The sequence below is a fragment of the Rutidosis leptorrhynchoides genome, chromosome 4 (assembly GCF_046630445.1).
Source record: "Rutidosis leptorrhynchoides isolate AG116_Rl617_1_P2 chromosome 4, CSIRO_AGI_Rlap_v1, whole genome shotgun sequence".
Taxonomy (NCBI): Eukaryota; Viridiplantae; Streptophyta; class Magnoliopsida; order Asterales; family Asteraceae; genus Rutidosis; species Rutidosis leptorrhynchoides.
In genome coordinates this window covers 636986198-637009656 of record NC_092336.1, presented here as the reverse complement: position 1 = coordinate 637009656, position 23459 = coordinate 636986198, and the positions used below count along the sequence as shown (strand labels likewise).

Genomic DNA, 23459 nt, shown 5'->3' with positions numbered 1-23459 from the left:
ATATTAAATATATTTATACGCGTATTATACGTACATAGTTTTATACTTTTACTATACTTTAACTTTACCTTTACTTTACTTTTACTTTACTTTTACTTTAATTTAACTTTAATAATTCACTTTAATAATTCACTTTAATAATTCATACTTTAATAATTTACTTTAATAATTCATACTTTAATAATTCACTTTAATAATTCATACTTTAATAATTCACTTTAATAATTTAAAAATCTATTATAAATAGAATTCAATAGGTTTTATTATTTCATAGAAACTTGAAAATATATTTCTCTAAACTCTCTCAATCGAATTACATATATATATTTACTTAGTATTATTTCAAGATATTATTAGTATACATAAAATACTACGACGGAGTTATATTCAGACGATTTCAAAATAAGTTTTCAAACAGGATAGAGCTAAGGAAATTATGGGTTATAGCTATGGAGGTTATGGATATTGTTCGAGGGTATTGCTCGTGAGGTCAACCTAACTTTTATCATTTTCGTTGCGTCTACGTACTTTCCTGCAATATTGAATCACAATATTGATACGTGAGCATTCATATCTTATCTTTTATATATTAATAGTGTATCCCTGACTAGTGCTCGAGTATATATGATTATGCATGTTTGTATGCTTAGTTTCGTCGTTAAATAGTTTATGATAAATCACGAATTTGATACATATGCTACTGAGATAAGGTATATGATATGCATGTCGTTGAAAAGCTAAAGAAAAATTAATAACTTTTCATTTAGAAATCGTGTGGGTTCGATGAACGGATTAAAAGATATGGTCAACTAAATTATTATTAATTTTAATATTATTATTAAAACGATTATTATAATTGTTATCAGTTGATGTTATTACTAAAATTATTTTTATTAAAATTAATATTTTTATTGAAACTATCATTTTATTATTTTTATCATTATTATTATTATCAATATTATTTAATCAAATAAATATGCGTACAAAGATATTTTTACCACACGTAATATAATTACATTAATAATACATACCACTATATTTTTATGATATTAAGTAAATTTTATAAATTTTATTACTTGAGATATATAAAAGTATATTTTTATCATATATGAATTTAAATATAAATTTTTATTTATTAATAAATGACTTGTATTATTTAGTATAATAAGATCTGATAAATATATTTAAATATATAAAACGACTATATATAAGTTATATAATAAACATGTATAGATTTTGGAAGTCATTTTGGGTCAAGTTGACTTTTGTTGACTTTTGCATGTCGGTCTCGAGCATTAGGATTGTGATACACTATGACCTGACCTAAATTGTTAGACAGATATTGACCAACATATAAATATATATATACTTAATATAGGTTCATGAATCCGAGACAAACCCTGCACTTGTTCAGTGCCGTCATATACATAATTGCTACGAAATACAGTATTGTGAGTTTCATTTGCTCCCTTTTTATATATATTTTTGGGCTGAGAATACATTCGCTGATTTATAAATGTTTTACGAAATAGGCACAAGTACTAAAACTAATTCTATGTGGGTTTAAACCAGAAATATACCCTTAGCTTGGTAACATTAAACTACTTGTCTATGTACGGTAGGCGCGAATCCTAAAGATAGATCTATTGGGCCTGACAAACCCCATCCTGACTATGGGATGCTTTAGTACTTCGAGGTTATTTTAAACACACCTGATCTGGTGTACTTCAGAGGGTAAAATATGAATGTTAAGGCTTGTTACCGGGTGCCTACAACTTATAGAATACTTTTATACACTTGCGAGTGTACGGATATTTATAGAAACTGAAATCTTGTGGTCTATTACTATTACAGAAATGGTGGATTATGATAAACTAATGAACTCACCAACCTTTTGGTTGACACTTTAAAGCATGTTTATTCTCAGGTATTAAAGAATTCTTCCGCTGTGCATTAGCTCATTTTAAGGATATTACTTGGAGTCATTCAAGACATACTTTGAAAGATGTTGCATTCGAGTCGTTGAGTTCATCAAGATTAATATTAAGTCAATTATAGTTAGATGTAATATGAAATGGTATGCATGCCGTCAATTTTTGATGTAAAGAAAGTTTGTCTTTTAAAAACGAATGCAATGTTTGTAAAACGTATCATATAGAGGTCAAATACCTCGCGATGTAATCAACTATTGTGAATCGTTTATAATGTATATGAACGGGTCCTTTCATATGGTGTATTTATTTGTATGCTATGGTATGACCCACGGAGCCGGGAGTGCCATAGTATGTGTGAGTGTACTATGATGTGAACCACGGAGCCGGTAGCATCATGGTGCGCGTGTTGTGATGTGAACCACGGAGCCGGTAGCATCAAAGTGTGAACCACGGAGCAGGTAGCACTATAAAAATTAGGTGTGAAATACGGAGCCGGTAGCACCGAAGTGTGAACCACGGAGCCGGTATCACTATAAAAGAGTATGACTCAAATGCGTAGTGACGTGAACCACGGAGCCGGTAGCATCATAGCATTACGTATGGTGTGAACCACGGAGCCGGTAGCACCATGACGTGTGTATGGTTAACCATATAGCTTGTGTATGTGTTGTTGTATAGTATAATATATTATTTTGGTGAATATGCTAATGATTATGCTAGTTGCGGTATTTGGAGGTTATTAGCTTATACTCGGAGTTTGTATGCTAATTGTTGTTACTAGCAAAAATTATGGTGTATGTAAGTGCATGCAAGTAGGTATATTATATATGTATATGTATAATTATTGCATTCAGTAAGCTTTGCTTACCCTCTCGTTGTTTATCTTTTTATAAGCTCCGGCGTTGACAAGGGTAAGGGCATTCAATTGGATTAGAGATCCCGCTTGTTGTTTAGGGGACGCTTTTGGGATGTGATAGCTTTTGGAGTTTGACCGAGACTTGGGTAGTTTAACCCCAAACACCATGCTCATAGTGTCATTTGGAAATTAAACTAAGGTGGTCGAAACTCATGATTTGTACAAACTCGTAAAACGGCCGATGTGGGCCCCGTTTTGTAAAACTCATTTTATGTTTGAATCGTATGAGTTTTTCATATTAGAACATGTTGTGAAAAGCGTTTCGTCTAATTATGTCAGGAAGTGGGAGATCTTTATTTGAAAATTTGCAAAACCGGACAGAACTGATTTGGGGCCTGTGCGCGTCGCGCACCCTGTGGTGGTGCGCGTGGCGCACTCCACTGTTATAAAAAAAAAATTTGTTTCACGTAATCGGTTGGTTATTGGTTTGGGTTGTTACAAGTGGTATCAGAGCATGGTCTAAGGGATTTAGGCGACTTGAGATAGGTGCCTAGACTTACACTTAATTGTGTATGCGCTTTATGCGGGACTTGTAGGAGATGGGTCGGACCGGGCGTTGGTTAAGTGCTTAGGTTTATGTGAACTAACCTTGCGCTAATTGTTTTATGTTGCGTTTAGCAATCATCAAGCGAGATAGACGTTGTACTAGCAAGTTAATGCGACGTGCTCGCGTAACAATGATTAGCTACCATTGTTACGGGTTCAAATCGTGTCAAACAAGCGATGTACGATGATTGTTGAGCAAGATGGGGTAGTGTGGTGTATATGTATATACATGTGTGTTAAGTCCTTTCGTTTCGTTGTTTAATCTTTTCCGTTTTATAGAATGAAGATGAGAAATGGACACGACACCAATGACGGAAGTACGAGTGAGGACGTTGAGTTCACGGCCAAAGTTGAGGCCATCTTTAAACGTCAAAAAGCGGAGTTTCTCGAAGATGTTAAGAAGATGTTCCTAGATACGATTGACGAGCAACTAGTCAATGTGGTAAAGGAGTAAGTTAAGGCCGTTCTTCAAGAGGATAATGTGGGGAGACGGGACTTCTTCTCTAAGAATTTCAAGGACTCTCAACCTCCCACCTTCGATGGTGAACGGGACCCACTTAAGAGTGCCTGTTGGATCTCCGATATGGAGGGGGCTTTTCGTACATGTGAATGCCCTCTCGATAAAAAGACGAGATATGGTTGTAGCATGTTAAGAGGTGATGCTAAATTGTGGTGGGACGCGAAGATCCAACTTTACGGCGAAGAACAATGCATGGAATTCACTTGGGATGAATTCAAGAAGGAGTTTTTTGATGAATACCGAACTTCGGCCGATCTTACAAGGCTTAAGGACGAGTTACGTTCCTTGAGGCAAGGGTCGATGGATTTGAACACTCTCAAATCCATTTTCTTGTCAAAGACCCAATTTTGCCCGGAGTATGTCGGGAATGATAAAATGTTAACAGAATATTTTTACCGAATCTTGAACGATAACTATCAAGAAAATATTAGTGTAACTGTGGTAAAAAGCTTTGATGAATTGTTCAACATGGCAAAGGTTTTTGAGGCGCTCGTTTTGAGAAAGAGTGGCTTTACTTTCGGCAAAAGAAAGTTTGAGGGTTCGAGCCATTCGAACTTTTCAAACAAGAATAGCAAGAAGGGCTCCAAAAGCGTTGGTTGTGTGAAGAAGGGTGCATCCGGGGGCTTTGGACCCAAATGTTATAATTGTGGACGACAAGGACACATGGCTCGTGATTGTACAAATGCATCATCTACACCCAAGCTCACTTATTATAATTGTGGTAAAGAAGGGCATAAGAGGTCGGAATGTCCCGATTTGAATAATGATCTTGTTAAGAAGTTAGAGAAGGCGGCGGGTACGGCTAGGGGTCGCAATTACTTAATGACCAATGAGGAAGCCAAGCAATCTAATGAAATTGTCTCAGGTACTTTCATGGTTAACTCTAATCCGGCACGGATACTTTTTGATAGTGGTGCTAATTTGTCTTTTTTGTCGCCTCGATTTGTGCCTAAGTTAAATAAACCGCTAGCTAAGTTAAGTCATACGATAGAGGTCGAAATAGCGGATGGTAAGACGGTGCTAGGGGTTGATATTTTTAATGATTGTAATGTTGTGTTTGGTACCGAAATGTTTAAAATCGATCTCATTCCGATGACTTTGGGTGATTTTGATATCGTTGTTGGTATGGATTGGATCGATCATAATAGAGCCGATATTGCATGCCATGATAAGTTTATTTGGGTAAAGACCCCAAGTGGGGGAGAGTTAATTATTCACGGTGATAAACGAAGAAGACTTGTGCCGCTATGCACTTTTGCACGGGCACGTCGTTTCCTTGTTAGTGGTGGCATGGCTTTTCTTGCCCATGTTGTTGATACTCGAGATGAGCTACCATCCATTCGTGAAATTTCGGTGGTGAATGAATTTGAAGACGTTTTTTCGGATGAGTTACAGGGTGTTCCGGCGGAAAGACAAGTTGAATTTCACATTGAGTTAGTTCCGGGGGCTACCCCCATTGCTAAATCTCCTTATCGTTTAGCACCAACAGAAATTCAAGAGTTGTTAAATCAAACCCAAGAGTTTCTTGAAAAGGGTTTCATTCGACCGAGTGCTTTGCCATGGGGCGCTCCGGTTTTATTCGTGAAGAAGAAGGATGGTAGTATGCGGATGTGCATCGATTATCGGGAGTTGAACAAAGTGACGATCAAGAATCGTTATCCTTTGCCTAGGATTGACGATTTTTTTGACCAACTCCAAGGTGCAACGTATTTCTCTAAAATCGACCTACGGTCCGGCTATCACCAAATGCGGGTCCGTGAGGAAGACATCGAGAAAACGGCTTTTCGAACGCGTTATGGGCATTTTGAGTTTGTGGTAATGCCTTTTGGTCTTACGAATGCACCGGCGGCATTCATGGATCTTATGAACCGAGTGTGCCAACCTATGTTAGACAAGTCGGTAATTGTGTTCATCGACGACATACTTGTCTATTCGAAGAGTATGAAGGAACATGAACATCATTTGCGGGGTGTGTTAAAGACGTTGCAGAAGGAGAAGTTGTATGCTAAATTCTCCAAATGTGAATTTTGGCTAAGGGAAGTTCAATTCCTTGGCCATATTGTGAACGAAAATGGTATTCAAGTAGATCCGGGGAAGATTGAGACGGTAAAGAGTTGGGGACGACCGAATACGCCTACGGAAATCCGAAGTTTTCTCGGATTGGCCAGTTATTATCATCGGTTTATCCAAGATTTTTCTAAAATTGCTTCTCCATTGACGAGAAAGAACGCTAGATTTAATTGGGAAAACAAGCAAGAGATTTCTTTTCAATTGTTAAAAGAGAAGTTATGTCAAGCTCCGGTGTTAGTTTTGCCGAAAGGTGTAGAAGACAAGACGGTTTATTGTGATGTGTCTTTAAATAGGATCGGTTGTGTTCTAATACAAAGGGGTAAAGCCATCGCTTATGCCTCTCGACAATTAAAGGAACACGAAACGAGATATCCGACTCATGATCTTGAGTTGGCGGCGGTTGTGCATGCGTTGAAAATTTGGTGCCATTACTTGTATGGTGTCAAATGTACGATTTATTTGGATCACAAGAGTTTGAAACATCTTTTTGATCAAAGAGATTTGAATTATCGTCAACGTAGATGGATGGATGTGGTGAAAGACAATGATTGTGAAATACTTTATCATCCGGGTAAGGCGAATGTGGTCGCGGATGCATTAAGTCGAAAGAGTCAACATCCGGCGATACGAGTGGGATCGTTGCGCATGATTATCACTAACGATTTCCTTGTAAAGCTTGGCGAGACTTAAATCGAAGCTTTTGTTAACAATAAGCATGAGGAACGAATCGTGGGACAAAAACAGTTTATTACCTTAGGTCCGCATGGTTTGTTATCTTTCAAGGAAGAGTGTGGGTGCCTAAAATGGGTGATCATCGACGAGTGCTACTTGATGAAGAACATAAGTCAAAGTATTCCATTCACCCAGGCGCGACGAAAATGTATCTTGATTTGAGGAAAGAGTATTGGTGGCCGGGAATGAAATGTGATGTTGTTAAGTATGTTGAACAATGCGTCACGTGTTTGCAAGTGAAAGCCGAACACCAAAAGCCGTATGGTAAGTTACAACCGTTAGAAATCCCGAAGTGGAAATGGGAGCACATTACCATGGATTTCATCACAAAGTTACCTAAAACAGCGAGAACCCAATTCGATTCGATTTGGGTGATAGTTGATCGATTGACGAAGAGTGCTTTGTTTCTTCCCATTCGGGAAGCGATTTCATCAGAGACTTTGGCTAAGTTGTTTATCAAGGAGGTGATAGTGAGACAAGGGGTTCCTATATCTATTATTTCGGATCGAGATACCCGTTTCACATCTCGGTTTTGGGAAAAGTTTCATGAAGATATGGGCACACAATTGAAATTGAGCACGGCGTATCATCCTCAAACGGACGGTCAAACCGAACGTACTAATCAAACTTTGGAGGATATGTTACGGGCGTGTATTATTGATTTCGGTGGTAGTTGGGATGAGCACTTACCTTTGGTGGAATTCTTGTACAATAATAGTTATCATACTAGTATCGGGATGCCACCTTACGAGATGCTTTATGGGCGGAGGTGTCGAACTCCGATTTGTTGGGGCGAAGTTGGTCAAAAAGAAATCGGCAGTACCGATTTGGTCTTAGAAATGAATAGCAAGATTGATATGATTCGGGATCATTTGAAAAAGGCTCAAGATAGACAAAAGTCGTATGCCGACAAACGTAGGCGAATGATCGAATTTCAAGAAGGTGACATGGTGGTGCTTAAGGTTTCGCCATGGAAAGGCATTATTCGGTTTAGAAAACGGGGAAAGTTAGCTCCTCGGTTTATTGGGCCATTTAAGGTTTTAGCTCGTGTTGGTGAAGTCGCGTATCGTTTAGAATTACCCGAAGAGCTTGCGGGGATCCATAATACATTTCATGTTTCCCATCTCCGCAAGTGTCTTGTGGATGATTCATCTTGGGTGCCATTAGACGAGATTGAGCTAAACAATAAGTTAGAGTATATTAAGGAGCCGATTGCTATACTCGATGAGAAGGTCAAACGGCTGAGGAATAAAGAGGTGAGAACTTATAAAGTTCAATGGCGTCGTAGTATAGGTTTCGAGTTTACTTGGGAGCCCGAAGAGTTTATGTTAGTTTATCTTCCCTCTTGTCATGCGGCTTGGATCGCGAGGACGCGCTCCGATTCAAGTGGGGGAGAGTTGTAAGACCCTAATAATAATTGTACAGCAGTGTAATTATGGTACATGAAGTGTGGGTGACTTTGTATATTAAAACAGAGGTCAGAGAGTGATCTGGGCTGGGTACGCTCAGCGCACATATAGGGGTGCGCGTGGCGCACTCCTCACTGTAGCCGGGTTCTGCTTGTTTTAATTAGATATTTTGATGGGCTTTTTGGTAATTTCACTTGTGGACGAGTTGGAGGCCAGTAGGTCAGATCTTGGGGTGCCATTCACTCCATTTCCAACAACCTCATCCTATCCACTTCAATTTTAGAGAGAGAGAGTGAGATTCTTGTGTGAGAAAGCTCAAGCAAAGGAAGAAGGAGCTAGTTTTGAGTCTTAGCTCGAGTTATAAAGTTGTTCATCTCTTCTCTAGCTACATTTTGGTTGTAGTGGTATGTTCTAACTTTAATTTCCTTACTTTAATTTTGTGTAAGGGTTAGGGTTTGGGATAGCGATGAACATAAAACCCATATTTAATGATTTTGGGTGTTCTTGGGTAAGATGGAGTCATGAAGACTCAATGGTAGCTAACCTAGGGTTTCAAAATATTAATTGATGTTTATGAGTCCTAATTGGTTAGTTAATCACTAGCACACCTAGTTAATTAGTAAATGGGTGTTAGATGGGTTAGTGGATGACCCGAAATGGGTGTGTTGACTTTAAATTAGTCAAAGGGCTAATGATTGACCTAATTGGGAAATATGGGTATGAAATACCCTAATTGTGTAATGGTTAGTGTTGTTGGACCTTAATCACTAGCTTTTAAGTGATTAATGATGGTCTTGACCCTTAAAGGGTGGTTTTGGTAAATGGGGCATTTAATGTAATTAAGTCATTGAATGCACATGTGTAAATTGTTGGCATTTAGTCCAACTAGTTTGTGTGTTAATGGAGTACTTATTATATTAGGTACTTTGCTTTGAAGCTTGCGGATCAATAAAATCGTCACCAAATTATTAAGGTGAGTGGAGTAATTATACATGTATGTATATGGTGTATTTATTTGTATGCTATGGTATGACCCACGGATCCGGGAGTGCCATAGTATGTGTGAGTGTACTATGATGTGAACCACGAAGCCGGTAGCATCATGGTGCACGTGTTATGATGTGAACCACGGAGCCGGTAGCATCAAAGTGTGAACCACGGAGCCGGTAGCACTATAAAAATTAGGTGTGAACCACGGAGCCGGTAGCACCGAAGTGTGAACCACGGAGCCGGTAGCACTATAAAAGAGTATGACTCGAATGCGTAGTGACGTGAACTACGGAGCCGGTAGCGTCATAGCATTACGTATAGTGTGAACCACGGAGCCGGTAGCACCATGACGTGTGTATGGTTAACCATATAGCTTGTGTATGTGTTGTTGTATAGCATAATATATTATTTTGGTGAATATACTAATGATTATGCTAGTTGCGGTATTTGGAGGTTATTAGCTTATACTCAGAGTTTGTATGCTAATTGTTGTTACTAGTAAAAATTACGGTGCATGTAAGTGCATGCAAGTAGGTATATTATATATGTATATGTATAATTATTGCATTCACTAAGCTTTGCTTACCCTCTCGTTGTTTATCTTTTTATAGGCTCCGGCGTTGACAAGGGTAAGGGCATTCGATTAGATTAGAGATCCCGCTTGTTGTTTAGGGGACGCTTTTGGGATGTGATAGCTTTTGGAGTTTAACCGAGACTTGGGTAGTTTAACCCCAAACACCATGCTCATAGTGTCGTTTAGAAATTAAACTAAGGTGGTCGAAACTCATTATTTGTACGAAACTCGTAAAACGGCCGATGTGGGCCCCGTTTTGTAAAGCTCATTTTATGTTTGAATCGTATGAGTTTTTCATATTAGAACATGTTGTGAAAAGCGTTTCGTCTAATTATGTCGGGAAGTGGGAGATATTTATTTGAAAATTTGCAAAACTGGACAGAACTGATTTGGGGCCTGTGCGCGCCGCGCACCCTGTGGTGGTGTGCGTGGCGCACTCCACTGTTATAAAAAAAAAAAAATTCGTTTCGCGTAATTGGTTGGTTATTGGTTTGGGTTGTTACAAGTTGTCAGAGAACAAATACAGTGGAACGGTATTTTTATTAATTAGTAGAGATTGTGGCTCTTGAACATCAACGACCGCAGTTGTAGATGGTAATAGTAATTCGAAGTTTTGCCGCGTTATGTTAGGTAACTTCTTTGCCAAAAACATTTTGGATGTCAGTACCTTTGCCAATGGTACATTGAGTTTCCATAACGCTGAAGGTACTAAGCTTTGTTTCACAATTATAAAATTCGGTTTTGTTGATTCACTTTTACAGTGCTGCTTAACGGTATGTTTCTTAACTTTCCGTAACTGTTATTTGTTTTCTATGACATGATTGCATGCTAGTTATACATAACTTGATGTTTATTTGGGAAGTATAAATTATTGATACACTATATTATACAGTACTTTTCCTGAAATGTTTGGCATGTTGCAGCTTAGAGGTCTTTAGGCATGTGAATTTAGTGAATGTATTATGTTGTTTTGTGGTTTTTTTTTGTCTTCACTTCTTCATGTATGCAGAAGATTGAAGTTATTCTTTTGTAGTATTCTCATTATTTTTCGGATATATCTATTTTATTATTCGATGATGCATTGTTTGTCTCTTACTGGTAAGCTGATTTTGCGTGCCTTGCTGTTACAAAAATTGCTTAAGCAGTGATGGTAAACCTTTTACATGTTTGTTGTTTAATCAAATATATGAACATGATGGTCACGCGTGTAATTGAAACCCGTAGTAGGGATATGCTTTGCCTCATATTTAGAAGGAACTAGAGTGATTTGTTTAAGTTTTCACTTTTCACTATTAGTGTTTTTAGTTCTCTACTGCAGCTCTCAGGTTGAATTTGGTAGTATAATTGTATGACTATTTTGAAGTAGTCCCATTTTAGACCCATGTGTTGACAAATTACGGAGTGAACCTGTTTGAATTAGTTCTACATTTGACTGTATGTTGATAAATTAGAATTGCGACCCGTATCAAGTAGACACACCTAGCTACGAAATTAAATACGTGAGCTGGCCAAATTGGACTGAATAACTTAATCGAGATATGGTGATGAAGTTGTTAGGTTGCCAAGCGGTTTCAAGGTGGTGGTTAGAAACAAATAGACGTTTTTCGGCATTACCATCTTTTAGCATAAGTTAATTATAGTTTTTGCTACAATGGGAAAAAAAGTCAGGTTTTGCAAAATAAAAATATTAATATTAATAATAATAATAAAATAAAATAAATTGCTGATGAGGTTTTATTCTTGCAGGTTTAGGTGAATTTGGATGAAATGAAATTCAAAGCAAGCAACTTTTTTGACTTTGCCTTTACAAGTCACTGTTTTAAAGCCCGACACTTCAAAAACACACCACCACTTCAACAACTCTTAGCTCCCACAACGTCAGGCCAGGGCATCCCCATGTCATCAGTCAGCTATTTGAAACTTCTGCCGCAACGCGCGAATGACCTTCTGCTTATTGTTACAAAAATATATCAATTAGCACGTGCTTCTCAATAAAATATGTACTCCCAAGTCCAAAACACCCTACAAAATTGAGCTAATGTTCAATCCACCCTCAAACACTAGATATTCAGGTAGTTGATTGATTTAAATCGATGAATGTTGTGCTTTGTTCATTTTTAAGTTTGTTGAACGGATTATGATCTTAAAAATAAACGTATAACTCGATCTAGAAGCGGAATTCATTAGAACAAATATTAATCGAATAAACTTGAACTTTCGAGATTGAAGAATCAAACGTAAACTAGATGAGATCGATGTCTAGAGTTGCTATTCGTGCTAGGTGTGATTGGAAACGAAAATTTGAGAGAAACATGGCTAGGGTTTGTGCAAGTGTCTAACATTTGAATGAAACCCGTAACCCTTATTTATATACTGTCAGCTCTATGTCGTACGAAAAACTCACATTGTCGTGTGTTTGTCAAGTCTGGGGCGACAGAATCCTTCTATCGTGCGACAGTGTTTGACTGTCGTGCGATAGACAAGTCAGTTTAACTTTGAATTTAAACATTGATGATCTCGTTACTTTGACTTTCTGTACACTTTCAACACACTTTCAACTTTGAATTTAAATATTGATGATTCTTTTTATAATGCTAAACACACTTTCAACACTTAAATTTCTAGATTATACTTTCTATAATTACAAGAAACAATTATCTTTTGGTCAAGACTATTGTTCATACCAGTCTTATCCTAATAGTGATTTCGTGATACCCGTGATCAAGTGGATCGAAATACTATACTAAGAAAGTATTTATAGGATTTTAGTATCAATCCGGTGACAGATTCTCAACCCAATAATTCCTACATCTAACAACATATACATGTGTTTTCACGTGTTTGAACTCACGTCAACTTAAATGATGATCACTAAATTCTTTGATTTGATCTCGTTATCAATTTAATTATGACATATAATATATAATAATTCATTATTCAAGAAAATAATAAATACTACGTATTACATTCTTGAAATAACATTTCAGCTTTGCTTGTAACGACCCTATCTTACAAAGTTTACTAAATAAGAATGAAAAAGGAACTTAACATACAAAAGGGTGTTACTTAATCTTATTCAAAGTCAAACCGTAATGAAAGTCAAAGCAACCGATATTAAACTACAAGTACTAAAGTTTGAAAAACTCTAAGGCAATAGTGTGACGACCCGGAAATTTTCGATCAAATTTAAACTTAATCTTTATATGGTTTCGACACGATAAGCAAAGGCTGTAACGTTGAGTCTCAAAAATTTTGAACTGTTTCATATATTCAATTGATCTTCGACCATTCCCGACGATTCACGAACTTGTACTTGTAAATGAATATGTATATATATATATATATATATATATATATATATATATATATATATATATATATATATATATAAAATGTATAAGTATCAAATATTTAACTAATGTTATTATATAATGAATGATATCATTACATAAATAATAGATTGTAATAATAATATACTAAATGTAGTTACAAGTTAAAATATAATTGTTATACTAATATTATTATTACTTTCATTATTAATATAAAAATCAATATTAGTTATTTTATTATTTTCAATATAAAATATATGAAAGTTAACACATGTAATTTGTTATATCCTTATTATTACTAAAAATTATCATTTTGATTTCAAAATTATTATTATTATTATTATTATTATTTCTAATACTTTTAATCATTATTCTTATTATTATTAGTATTAATTGGATATTATTATTATTAATATATCTAATTATTTGTTAATGCAAATTATATATAATAATGAAATATAAATACAGATATATAAAAATAGATATATATATATATATACTGATATATACAGATATATTATATGAATCAGTATTTTTGTATTTAGATTAATTAAATACAGAATTATACAAACACAGAATAAAAATCAGTTTCACGTTACAATCATACTGTGATTAATTTGATTCTCCTATCTCAAATTAGTACCAATCATGAATCAATCACAAGAACAAAACAAAATTTGATAGAAATCAGTAACAGAATAATGTACGAATTTTGTTACAGGTCATTATCTGACTTATTTCTTTTCTTGTTTCTTCTTCTTGTTTAAAGAATCCTGTCTACGTTCTGTTACACGTCGACTTCACAATCATCCTTCAAATCTTGTTACTGTATAATCCTGTCTAAATTTTGTTACCCGTCGACCTCAATAAGCACTACACAATTTAATTTATTCAACTTGTATATATATATATATATATATATATATATATATATATATATATATATATATATATATATATATATATATATATATATATATATATATATATATATATATATATATACTCGACTGATTCTTCTGTCGATCCAATCGAAGCTACGAAACAAACTGTAAACGAATCTTGTGCTGTATAGATCCTACGAATCTGTTACACTTCGCTTTCTGCTTTATATATTCTTGTTTGTTTCTCCTTGACTCGAATATTATTGTCGACTCCTTCAATGGTATATAACATTCATACCATCTTTTGCATCAACACCTTACCACTTTCTTCATTTGATCACCTTCATGACACCTCACAACCACCATTACAACAATCAAGTATACCATTTTCCTACTACTGCTACAATTCAAATTATGTTTATAATCGACTACTAACCTGATGCTATTCCATTTTCTTTTTCACGATCGAACAACAATCCACCAACGAACCACACTTCATCTTCAACGAAACAAATAATCACCACCTCACTCATTCATCACCTCAACGATCATCACCCTTATCTCAATACATATATACAAACGTACACTTATTAATCATCATAATCAAAACCCTCTATCCATCATGGACACCATTGATTGTACCATCGAACTATTTAATATTCATGCTTCCTTTCTTAAATCAAACAACTAAACACCACCCTTATATCTATGATACTGTTCGAAATCGAAGATCACTGCTATGTTACTACCACAGCTTCTATTTCTCTTTCACTACTAGAACTTCGTATTCGTGTTGCTGATTAAAAGAACAATGAAAAGGTGTTGATAATATAAAGGTAATGATAAAATATATTAAGTGCTGATTAGCGAATTGCTTGGATATGAATTTCGAATATATGGCTGTGATTATACCTCTTGTTAGTGGATAACAGCTACTCGTATTCCTGTGTCTAAATATCAACTGCACGATTCCTTCTTTTCTCAATTGGCCGACAACTTTTAACCCAATGACCCACTCCCATCAACTTCTTATTTTATTCTAAATTTGAAACGTGTTGTTTGGGCTGTAGACGAGTTTAGTTGTTGGGCCATGCATATACTAGAACGTAAACTTGTTTAAAGTTTTGGGTGTTACATTGATCGATCAACAACTCTTTAAGTAATTCATTATCCCCAAGAACATAATAGTTATTGTATCGTTGGACTGAACTCCTTTTTAGATTAACAGCTGAAAAACTATCATCCAAACTTCACCACCTTCAACCACTTTCGATTACTATAGCTAATTTTACCCATTCGATATTTTTCCTTCCCGTTCAGTTTCAAAAACCACAACCTGCAACCTGTTTTGTTGCTGCTATAAAATGTACTACTTATATCCTTGTTCCATTACTTTTCATAAGTCGTTGCTTTTAATCCACAAAAGTAGCTGCTGGATTTTAATTACAAGAGGAATTGCTAACTTAATTTGGGCCGGTTATGATTAAAGGTATGGATAATGATGATGATACATAATGAAGAATGATGATGGCTAAAGTAGGGATAAACAATGTATAACAATGATACAATAGGGCATTATTAACCTGAGATACTTCGAAGACCCTACTGCTCGATATAATACGTTCGTTTATAATATTCCTGGATCGAGCACCTATAATCGATATTTATTGGCTAAATTAATTGGTGCAATTGGGCCGCTAAGTTTTGTTTTTATTAGTGGGCCAAGAACCTGTTTTATTTATTGGGCCGAAACCCAAGTGGTTAGATAATAGGCGATTATTGATGATGACGTGCTTTGATGATTGTGTTCGGTTCATGGGTCTTGATTATGACAGAAACTAGTTAAAGGATTTGAAATCCTAATTAAGTCAGAAACAAATTAGTGGAGCACTGGTTTGGGTGTTGTGTTGATGAGCAAGAGGTTGTGAGTTCGAGCTCGGGCTGCGACACTATATTTTTAGCTATTTCCTTAAGGAAGTATACTTATTATTCCTATTATTTTTATTATTATTATTATTACTATTTTTATTATTATTATTATTATTATTATTATTATTATTATTATTATTATTATTATTACTACTATTAAAATAAGTATTATTATTAATAATATCAAAATTATTATCATTATCATTATTATTTTTACTACTAATATCATTATTATTATTATTACAACTATATTATTATTATTATTATTATTATTATTATTATTGTTATTATTATTTTTACTACTAATATCATTATTATTATTATTATTACATTACTAACTATAACTTTAGTTTTAAATGTATTTTTGTATATAAAATATAACTATATTTTTATGATCTTAAACTAAAAAGATGGATATCATAAGATAAATACAAACATTAGATATATAAAAAAAAGTATATATAATAAGTATACTACTTTTACTAATAAAATACTTTTCGTTCATTTACGTTTTAATATAACTCGAATCTATTAAAAATACTATCATATTAAAAATTATAAGTATTTAAAAATATTAATACTAAGTATGTATTCAAAATATATTAATAAGGTATATAATAGATTATTATGATAATTTTATAGAATATATATAAAATAAATATATTTAAGTAATTATTAATATTAAATTTAATATCACAAGTATATTACTAATATCAAAATATATATTTATTTAAATATTATTATATGTGTTAATATACATACTTGGTATAGGTTCGTGAATCTGAGGCCAACCCTGCATTGTTCAGTTTCATCGTATGCATATTTTTACTTCAAAATATCGTATTGTGAGTTCATTTGCTCCCTTTTACTCTTTACATTTTTGGGACTGAGAATACATGCGCTGTTTTTATAACTGCTTTATTAAATGCTTTTGAAATTTATTTTGAACTGCGAATACATGAAATGCTTTTATAAATGTTTGACGAGATAGACACAAGCAAAACATTCCTCGAAGAAATTATTATGCAGACAGAAGTTCTGTGGATTATTATTGAATTAGTTGGACGTGATAATTGCCACTAATTGTTGTGAATATTTTCCCCTGATTATTATTGCTTGGTAACCTAAGAATTAGAATCGGGTATGGCCCTAATTCACGCGAATCCTAAAGGTAGCTACCGGGTTTAACACCCCCACCCAGAATGTTCACTAGACGGAAGAGCTAGTGGGCGTGGTGTTTAGTACTTCGAAGTTTATATATTATACAAATGAGATGTTCTGTTTTTGGGGATATTATTGATGCACATTATATGTTAAGCTTGGTTACCAAGCCAAGAAATGAATGCAAAGTGAATGTTATGTATCGAGAGAATGATTTTTATACATAGGTTATGTGTATTATTTTTGTGCACGAGATATGTGTACAGTTATTTAAAATCCCGAGGCAACCTACGGGGGAGAAAAGGATACGAACCTACTCTGCTAAGCATTACGAAAAATGGTTTTGTACACGAGATAGGTGTACTGTATTTAAATCTTGTGGTCTATCAAAATGATGAATTTTATTGTTTATGATAAACTTATGAACTCACCAACCTTTTGGTTGACACTTTAAAACATGTTTATTCTCAGGTATGAAAGAAATCTTCCGTTGTGCATTTGCTCATATTACATGGAGTCGTTCATGGCATATAGAGGTCAGAACCTCGCAATGGAACCAGCTGTTGAAGACTTCGTCCAGATGGATTAGGACGGGTCACTACAAATAGTGCTAAGTCCTCTTCAACTCTACACTTTTCCCTCAATCCCAAAGCCCACTGATCACTTGTCTTATAAGAATGAAAAACGGAATACGAACGAGCCAAAGCTTAGTGAACGGATATAACAAATGCAGGAGTATAGTATGACATGCAAATATATTTTATAAAAAAGAACTTATTTTCAATGTAAACTTATTCTCAAAGCAAACTTATTTTGAAAGAAAAATACGAATTAGTATATATCCATAATACAAAATCTGTCAAACTTATATTAACACAAGCTTATTTTCAAAGTAGACTTCTTTCAACATAACATATTTTCAAAACGAACTTATTTTCAAAGTGAAGCACGATTAGGTATAAATTCACAATACCAAAGATGTCAATACATCAAATATAGTACAAAACACAAATTTCATAAAATAATGTACTAAGAGTCAAAACAAATAACTAACAAAGTATCAAAATGAAATCATAGAGTAGCTACTCCACTAATCATTCATATCGGTGACGTTTCGTATGACACTACGATAAACGTACACTATCAAAACAAAATCCTAGGATCGATCCATACGCCTCCTATCAAAAATATATAACAAATACAAAGAGCACTTACCACCATCGGGTAATCAAAAGGAGACACCGCAGATATAACAAAATACACCGCTATGGTTGATGGCACATTATCGGTGTCACAATAATGCGCTCATGGGACCTCCATTAATAGGTACTTGATATCGGCTAAAAAGTCACGTTTTCACCCCGGTATTAAGGCCCAAAAACAAGAAAGATTCGAACTTTATCGGAAAAATACCCACTTCGTTGGTTAGAATTGAAGAACAAGTAATTACGAAGGCGGTGCAAAAAGAATCAAGAGAATCGGAGCTAAAAACGAAGATTCTAGAGCGAAAACGGTGAAAGACAAGAAATCAAGTTACGATCCAGGGAATCAAGGCTGACCAGCACACCATACGGCCTGCCATACGGCCTACCACTATGGATACAACCTGCCAGATACGTGCCACCAGGTGCCTTCACCATACGGCCTGCCAGCCATACGGCCTGCCAAATACGCCCCACCATACGGCCTGCCATACGGCCTGCCAGGCGTATTTTGGCATTTTCCTAGTCTATTTAATGGGTCTTTGTCATTCATTCCAACACACACTTCAATTCACTTCTTTCTCTCTCTTGTACAATATTAGTCATACTTTCAAAGCTTTCTCACCTCCGAGCGGGAAATTAAGTACCCGGAGGCGAACGCTGAAGATTGTATTAGGAGCGGTCTGGAGTCTTGAAGTTGTCACTTTTGTATTCGGAACTCGTTTAATCTACTGGTACCTCTATCCTTTATCTTATATAAATGTTTTATTATATTGTTGCAATGATTAGCGAGTAGTTATCTTTAGTGTATGCTATGATGTAAGCAATTGTAATGCCGGAATAATATTATGGTTTATGTATGATGTTGAAATGCTTTCCGATTATGCTTTAAACTCAATCGTTTTTCCAACTAGTAGAACGTAGTTATAGGCTCTGTTATTGGGAAGTCGCGAACCCCGATTCAGAGTACACTATCTGTGTCACCCCTTGGTAAGAGAAGTCTATCGGATACAACGTAAGATCGACTAAGGCACACCGGTTGTAGTAAGTCTATCAAGCTTTGGATTCCGACTGAGGACTCTTTTGTAGTGAAACATCTGACTAGACCCCTAGTACATTGTCGGTCCCAGACCATGCTAGTGTAGTCACCAAGCATATAAACTTCGTACGTGCACGCTGAAGCACAGCGGTTGTTGTAAGCTGTACCTCTGCTAAATAAGGCCATGGAACACGGTTAGTGTTGACCAGTACACTGCACCATAACGCGGTCTCAAGCATTACACCCCGCTTGAGGGATTCTTAGTTAATTAAGGAACTGTTTGTTTAGACACATAAAGGATTGGACCGTTAGGATAACCGAACGTGTTCATGGAAGTCATCTTGACTTGGCCATGGTGTTCTTTATGGTTGAACTCTTTTTAAGGGCCTAACTATCTTTTACCAATCATTAACGAAAGCATTGAAACGCATCACGTCTCTCGGATATGGTAAACCATGTATTCTATTACGCTTAAGAAAGTTTAGACCATTTTGGAATGTTAATACGTCACCCAACCGAGTCGCTCAATTGGATGAGCCGTCTGAACGTGTATGCCTGTAGTCAGACTGCACGGGCGTCGGGGGTAAGGGACGTTGCTGTCTATTCAGAATCTTCAAGCCTAACGCAGTAACCAGTGACATGTCTTATGACAGGGGTGTTTAGGACCAGTGTAATGAATACAAGGCCTCTGCCTATTCATGAGCCAGCATTCCATAATCTCGGTAGAATAACTGATGAAGTCATAGTATGCGCTTACTTTAACCTTATCTGAATTACAAATTTTATCGCATTTACTTTATCTATCTTATAAATTAGAAAATCCCAAAATAATTATTCACTACTTCCTAACTATCTTAGGCTAAAATATAGGTTCGATGTTACTGATATCTCAAAAATACGACTCTAGGTCATACTTACCTTACTCATAAGGAGTAGTAAGATTTAGGCCCCGCTAAATATAAATTTAAAACTGTACCCTCTCCCACGAGTGGCTGATCCTGGCGAGCCGCGGCCTAACAACATCGCGCAAATAAAAACCTTCTGTTTCGGCCATATCAGGAGAGATATAAAGTTTTTGGCGCCGCTGTCGGGGAACTAGTATCAGGCAATACTGCTCTCTATCAAACTTATTCACAAGCATTTAGTGGTGTCTAAGAAAGACAATTATACACGGACTTGGTTATTGGATTTTTCGAACAGTCGCCGATTATATTGGGACCAAAAGGATCCTGCATCTCCGTAGTCGGCCTGGCCACTTGGTTTGTTGAATAGTCCGTGCGAAGCTCTGTTACCGAAATACCATGGAATCAGTAGCTAGAACCAAAAACATATTCCATCATAGGATAGTTAGTTAATTACCTTAGATTACCTTAGATTAGATTACCTTAGATTACCTTAGATTAGATTACTTTAGACTACCTTAGATTAAAATTAGATTATCTTAGATTAGATTAGATTAGTTTAGCTTATTATAATTTAGCTTATTTGCGAAAAATTAAAAACAAAAAGGCATACCTAGTGTATGACCCAAACCCGATCTAGACCAGGGCCGTTGTTATTCGTACCTGATCCAGACGCAATAATCTCTAAATCACGCAAGGAAGCAAGAATCAGAAACCAAATGGTGTTACGCGTTACTTTAGCAGAAAATACCATACCCTCGATTGAAGGTCGATGAGGACCAATCAGATTTCCAGAGATTCAAGGACAATCGTTCGAGTTAAAACATCACATCATCCAGCTCATCCAGAATAGCTGTCAATTTCATGGATTACCGAATGACGATCCTAATTCTCACCTTGATAAATTCATATCTCTTTCGAACTCCTACAAACAGCCAGGGATAGGACAAGATATAGTCCGGCTATACTTGTTCCCCTATTCTCTCACTCATCATGCTCAAACTTGGTTTGAAGGATTGGAAAAAGATTCCATCGCGTCATGGACGGAGATGGCTACTAAATTCCTAACCAAATATTTCCCTCCTTCTAAACAAACCAAACTGAAGAATGACATCATTAACTTCAAACAAAGTTACGATGAATCTCTTTATACTGCATGGGAGCGTTTCAAAACCCTACTGAAGAAATGCCCTAATCACCAGCTAGAACGGTCAGCCCAAATCTGTACCTTCTACAATGGTCTTACGGTAAATCATAGGACGACGATCGATGCAGCAACTCAAGGGAATCTGATGAACCAAACCGCAGACGAAGCATGGGAATTGCTCGAGAACATGACGATGTATCATCATGACTGGAATAGTGGTGAAATAACTTCATCATCTGCCCCACTCTCTGCACTTAATAATCAAACGGAGGCCATCAAATCCCTCACAGATAAGATGGAATCTCTTGCCAAACAACTCAGAGAATTGAAGACGCAGCCGTAGCAGGTTAACCAAGCTCAGGCTTGTGTTAATTGTACCAACCCGCAACCTACTGAAGATTATCAAGTTGAGTACGAAAACCCTGATGGTTCAGTCTGTTACGTCCAATACCCAGCTCATCCACCAAATCCCGGATTCAATCAACCACCTAGGGTTAATCAATTTCAGCGAAGCAATCAACCTTTTCGCTATCGCTATCCACCTTATCCATTCCAGCAATCTCAATTGACCTACGATCAACCACTTCCACTCACTGGTCCCCCAGTTGAGGAAAATTCCCCTATCACCCAGATTACAAAAGCAGCTAATCCCACTCTCGGAGTTGATGATCAGTTAACTCAGTTCATCCAAGGACAACAACAGCTAAATCAGAGAACTGCAACCAGACAAGATCAGACGGAGATACTAATGAGAAATCAATTGGCTCTGCTCAAAAGTTTGGAAACCCTGCTCGGACAGTTATCACAACGCCTTGAAACTCGACCGCAGGGAAGATTGCCAAGTAATACTATCCAAAATCCCCACATAGAAGAAGCAAAGCAAATGGATTCCGTAATCCCAGAGGAAGAACCAAGGAGAAGATTAGCTAGGCTCAAGAACAAATCGACATATACTCATAAGCTGACCCCTGAAACTCCAGTTCGCGTACCTTATCCTGGAAGGCTACAAGAAGAACCATCCAAGCTTGATTCCTTCAAACTTGACGGAAGATTCTTGGACACCATGTCTAAAGTTCCCAACCAGAAGAGATACATCCGAAGGCTTCTTTCTACAAAGGAGAGGATACCAGAATCTAACAAAATTCCACTGAGTGAAGAATGCTCTGCATTGCTCAGAAACTCTCTACCACCTAAGCTAGGAGATACGGGCCGATTCATTTTCCCGTGTTCAATCTACCAATCTGGAAGCATTTATGCGCTAGCAGATTTAGGAGCAAGTATCAATCTAATCCCCTACTCTCTCTACAAGAGATTAGAGTTATGAGATTTGTCACCAACCAAAATGACAATCCAACTTGCCGATCATACAATTCGATTTCCTAAGGGCATAGTTGAGAACGTCTTGGTGAAAGTCGACAAATTCTTGTATCCTACGGATTTCGTAGTGATGGATATCAAGGAAGACCTACACACCCCAATAGTGTTAGGAAGACCTTTCATGAATACGGCTAGGACTGTCATTGATGTGTACAATCAAACCACGATCTTACGATCACATGGGGAGAGCGTTTCCTTCAAAATTGACCGACCAACTGATCTTTCTGGACAGGCAGAGATGTTTGCTATTTCCACTAGAAGGATCACTTCCGATGATGAGTCTTCACCACTAGCCGATGATGTCGAAATGGGTGTCGAATCACAATCTGTAAATGACCCAGAAATGGAAGAAGAGGATCCCAGCGAAGAAATAGAGGAAGAGGAAGAATCTGAGGAGGAAAAGGAAATGGAGGACGTAAAAGAAACTGCGACAGTACCCGTTCCAAGCACTGAGCGTCATGAAGAAATAATGAGGCTTGAGACGGCAGATCACAGTTTAATCATTTGCTTCAAGAAGAAGACCGACAAGGCTGAGGTTAAGGATATAGAAATTGATCATGTTAGTATCAAAGTGGAGAATCAGAATACTGAAGAAACCCGTTCATCAGAGCAAGATACCGATGATGACGAGGAAGAGCATCATGAAGACATTCTGACTAACTCACACTCTCCAACCGAATCAGATCAAGGGGAGCCGGACTCTTCTTCAGATCAAATTCCAGTTATATCCACACATGCAGACATGATTACCTTCATCAATGATACCGATGAATTTGAAGACATTCTCGAAGCCATCCG

The 23459-nt window shown here is 36.3% G+C and overlaps 1 non-coding gene across 1 annotated transcript; it reads right to left on the bottom strand.

The window, feature by feature from the left end:
* Positions 1 to 21234: 21234 nt before the first annotated feature.
* LOC139845901 (small nucleolar RNA R71) lies at positions 21235 to 21341 on the bottom strand. The gene has a single exon (XR_011758654.1). It is a non-coding gene; the product is annotated as a small nucleolar RNA R71 (small nucleolar RNA).
* Positions 21342 to 23459: the final 2118 nt, after the last annotated feature.